General features: G+C 43.9%; 1 long non-coding RNA gene across 1 annotated transcript; it reads right to left on the bottom strand.

Annotated features, from left to right (window-relative positions):
• Positions 1-379: 379 nt before the first annotated feature.
• LOC116068571 lies at positions 380-4,283 on the bottom strand. The gene is made up of 3 exons (XR_004109623.1): positions 4,212-4,283; positions 1,868-1,957; positions 380-423 (listed from the first exon to the last, which is right to left on the bottom strand). It is a non-coding gene; the product is annotated as an uncharacterized LOC116068571 (long non-coding RNA).
• Between the last annotated feature and the right edge of the window lie 462 nt (positions 4,284-4,745).

The raw sequence follows: 4,745 nt of genomic DNA, 5'->3' as shown, positions 1-4,745 counted from the left end.
CCCTGTAACGAAATTTCTTAGGAATCTTCCATCTGCTGTGGAGGTCAAAGTAGGTCAACATTTAGTCTTTCTACTTATCTTACAACTCAATAATTCAAAACCCTTCAGCAGAGCATGTTCTACCTACCCCTCCTCCAGCCTGCTTGTTCCTCCTGTGATTTGCATAACAGAGCATCTCACATTTCTTGTGCTTTAACTCAGGGGATCTAAATGTGCTCTGCAGGAGAAAGGCCTGAGATAGAAGGGAATGTAGCAGAGGCAGAAAACTTCAATATCTGACCTATTTTTCTTTCAATGTTAGAAGTAAAAGGAGGAACTTAAAGGGGGACACAGAGCTTCATCATTCTGCGCAGACGTTCAGCCAGTTCCTCCAATTGAGAACGTTGAAGCCGAAACTTTCCTTTCCCTTTACCGTTGCAAAGTCTATGGGAAAAAGAAAGCACACATGACTTTGATAAGAATAGGAATGAGGTTGTTTCTGATATGAAAGCTGGACCAAGTTAGAGGATGTTTGTGATGGGGCCTCATCCTGGCATGGGCAGGCTGGGTGGCTTCCTGGGTTCCAGGTTCTTTGGTATCAAGATTCCATCCTCTTACGACTGAGGGAACAAAACACCACAGGTGTAAAGTATGTGTGCAGTTCAGTTGGACACACCTCAGTGTGATTCTGGATGGTATCTGTCACAGCACTGCAAATGGGGACTGGAATATGCCCCTGTACTTAGGGGTGCAACACCACTCTCATAAGCAATGCCATTTATTCATCTGGGGAAAAAAATCTCATATTTTCTGCAAGATTATTAGCAGGATTACATGATAATGTTATGCAATGGCATGGAAGACATAAGCTATCAGCAAACATAAATGTGCTTGTTTATACACACAGTCCTCATCTTACAATGGGGTCATGTATTGATAGTATATTGTCAAAGTTGAAAATGTTAGCAGAAATACATTTAATATACCTAACCTACTGCACATTATATCTTAGCCTAGCCTATGTTAAATGTAGTAAGAATACTTCTGTTCACCTTCAGTGGGGTGAAGTCATGGAAGGAAAACCTATTAGTAGTGAAATGCCAAGCATTTCCTGTAATGAGTATGAAAGCCAAAGTGAAGAATGCGGCATGTGGGCTCTTGCCTTACTGAACGCATAGCTCCTTTTGATCCCTGTAAAGCTGAAAGCCCATTCAGTTGACCAACATTAAGTCAGGGAGTCTCTGTTAAGTCCATCAGACTAATGACAGTTCTTGACCACGTGCACTGTCCTAGAGACAGTGTCATTGTTGTTATCGTGTTGCCACTGCCACACTAGGATAGACATGATGACCCTGACAGTGCATGAGCCACAAAAGGAGGCAGGACTTGAAGAGGGTGCTGTGAATGATGATGGCAGAGGAGGGTACTGAGCACATAGGTAAGGCTGGATATGAATGAGGGTGGTTGAAAGAAGACAAATATATACAAGGGTAATCTAAGCTAGATGGGGATAGATAAAGACAGCCAAGGGCAGATTAGTGGATCTGAAGACTGATGGGGATGGCCGAGGTTAACTAGTACAAGGGAACTTTTGAAGTGGTACAGGGCAGTATCTACCAGAGAAGACAGTGGTTTGGGTACCAAAGTGAGATTATAGTTGTGGATATCCTTGGTGACATGAGGATAGACTTCACTTTTGTTGAGGGTCCCAAGGTTCTAAAGGCTCAGGGTTTCACTGGGTTTTGAAACAGAGAGTAAGAGCAATTATGTTAGAGCCCATTCCTATACTAGTGTCACACCCTGTTAGGCTACAAGAAACAAAAAAAAGCAGCTACCCCTATTTTTTCCCCTCAATATAAATGTTTCATGATGTTATTGATTGACCTACCTCTTGGCTGGGCTGTGTGAGCGATGATGGTATGGGTTCTTTGCGAATAGCTGTTTCAGCCTATACTGTGATGCTTTTGCCAACTCACCCCTGAGGAGAAAGTTGAGGAGACTGAAAATAGGTCAGAAGTGGAGAGCCCTGCAAAGCCATGGTGGTGCAATGATTAAAGACTAGTGAAGGTTAGTCTCTGAGGAATCCCTTGGTGATCTGCAGGTAATGGTTTAAAAAAAAAAAAAAAGGTCATGTTTATTTCCTAGGTTGCTTGTTCTGGGATTCTTCATGCTGATACTGTCTCAAAAGAGACTTCTTCAAAATCATTGTGTCATATAATAGTACTGCCTGCTCTTCAGCCTCTCCTGGAACCTCTCTGCCTGGGATGGAAGATAACATTTCCAAACAAAGTGCTCCTTTACCTCTCTAGGCTAAGAGCAAGAGGGAGCCACTGTCCAGATGTCTTGCATCTGACGTTCTCACTGTGTTTACAGACCTTGTTGTTGCTTTTAGGGAGGGAGAAAAGACCCATGCAGAAATGACACATGGCTTAAATGTCTTAGAGCTTGAGAAAAGAAAGAAAAGAACAGGCTAGATCTGTAGATGACCTGATTTCTGCTGATTGATCAGGAGACAAAGAAGAACCTCTTCCTGCTAGCACTGCTGATCTGGGACACAGCTTCAGGAGTTCAAAATGCAGCCTGGATGCTTTTCTCTGATTTTCCAGGGGATGCCTGCCCAACTTTTTAATCCAGACTCTGTTCAGCTTGCCTTTCCTTGCTAGTACTTTGAGATCCCTGCCCAGTGCTTATTTTGTGAGACTGACACACAGTAATATTGCAGTGTGCTAGAATCTTTGCTCAGAGAGAAGTATATTGTGTTTCCATGCCAACAAACTCCAAGAAGCAGCCAGTATTCCCTCCCTCCCTCCCTCTCTTTTTTTCTTCCCTTCCTTGTCTCTTTCTAAGCATTTCAGGCAACACACAATTTATGCAGCTCTCTAAAGGGCAGTTCCCAGAAGGCCAAGCATGGTGTAGTGAAGAGGACATGGGGAGAGGGAAGGCTACAGGGTGGCCTTTATACTTCACCACTCAACTTGCTTTCTGACCATCCAATTCAGGAGTCTGTTTTTCCATATACACTTACAAAAATAATTCTCTGAGCCCTAGTTGTACCCAGACATGGAGTATACAGTGAAAAACACGTCGAGGGATCCTTTGACTGAGATGTCAAGCTCTTTGTTCATTTTAGACAGAGCAGCATGGGAAGGAGAGAGTGGGTGGTAAGGGTGTGGATTTGAGTAGGGAAAAATCAAGGAGTAACACATTTGGTTCTGGTTTGATGGGTTCTAACCATCTTAAAGACAAGTCATTTCCTTCCTGCTTTCTTACCTCCCTTCTTTCTTCCTCCTTACTTTCCTTCCATCCTTCTATCTTTTCTCCCTCCCTCCCTCTTCTTCCCCCTTCTCCAGCATCACCATCATCTCACCTCCTTCTCTTTGACTGAGTATTTTACTCAATGTTCCGAGTATATTAGGGAAGTGCTTGATCAACTGAGCTACCTCCCAAACCCTTATTTTCCTAAATTCTCATATCCCTATTCCCCTGTGCATCATTGTGCAACACACTTCATTCCACACTGCAAATCTTCAGTGAGCACTTACAGGGTTGGATCAAAACATGAGCTAAGATGGCCTTTCATGTTTCCTTCCTACCACGACGTACTCATTCTGTCCCAATTTGCTTTGGACTGCCCAGCTGGGCTTTGCTGTGTGATGAATTATACAGATGACAGAGACTCACTTAAATGGCCTTTAGAGGGAAATTGGGAAGGGTATTCTCTCCACAAACTGGACATTCAAGGGAGAGAAACTAGATCTAAACGGCTGGTTGGTACTATCAGGATCTTGACTCCATTTTCATCAGTCGGGCTTGTTCTTGCTCCATATGATGACTCCTGCAGCTTCCCAGGCCTGCATTTAAACACCACACAAAGTGTGTCTTGGTTGAAAAATGCCAAGAAACAGACTGGGGCTCAGTCTCCTCGCTTGGCCTTATACCACTGCCTATGTGAGAGCCAGTCACTCCTTGTAGCTGTGAAGAGTGGAGTGTGAATGGGCATCTGTAATATATGAATACAGCTGGGAAGAAAGAGGCAAAGCGATTCTTTTGCAAAAAGTTGGAAGCACAGAGGAAATGAAATTAAGTTAGATGTCAGTAGGAAGCCTTGAATGGTACTGTTCCTTTGCCCCCATGATCCTCTATACTCCCTGTTGACCGTCTTTGCTGGAAGTATTGAATCTTGGGTTAGCCAGGTCATCAGGAAGAGTAACATTAAAAGACCATCAACCTACCTGGTATGAATTAGCTCCTGTTTGATACTTGATGGCAGCCATCAGCTTCAAAGTGTCATTTCTTTGCATGCGGTCACTTGTAAGCAGACTCCCAGTTAAGGCCAGCTGCTGTAATGACAGACTCAGGAAGTGCATTTCATAGTCTGTGGCTCACTCATTCCCAAAGATGTTTATGAGCACTTAGGGAGGCAGCTTCCGGGCACAGGGAGAAAACACCACCATCACACAGCATTATGATTCTAATGCCAGTAATTGGACAAGGAAGCATAAATGATAACAACCTGGGAAAAAGCCATCTCTCCTCATTTCCTGCCTGTTTGCCATGCATGGCTTTGACAGGAAACAGCGGAAACACATTTGCATCTGTCCCCAAGTCTTTGTCAACACTGGCCCTGCTGCAAATAGATGTTCCTAGCTTTTGTTTATGGACTCTCTTTGGCCCCTTAGCTCCAAGCTCCATCCTTTCCCTCTTTTGGTCCAGGATGCCTCTCTGCTGCTTGAATGACCTCCACAAAGCAAAGCCCATAGACAGTG

Source organism: Mastomys coucha, unplaced genomic scaffold (assembly GCF_008632895.1).
Source record: "Mastomys coucha isolate ucsf_1 unplaced genomic scaffold, UCSF_Mcou_1 pScaffold22, whole genome shotgun sequence".
Taxonomy (NCBI): Eukaryota; Metazoa; Chordata; class Mammalia; order Rodentia; family Muridae; genus Mastomys; species Mastomys coucha.
Note: the sequence above shows the minus strand (reverse complement) of the source record. Positions and strands in the feature narration are given on the sequence as shown.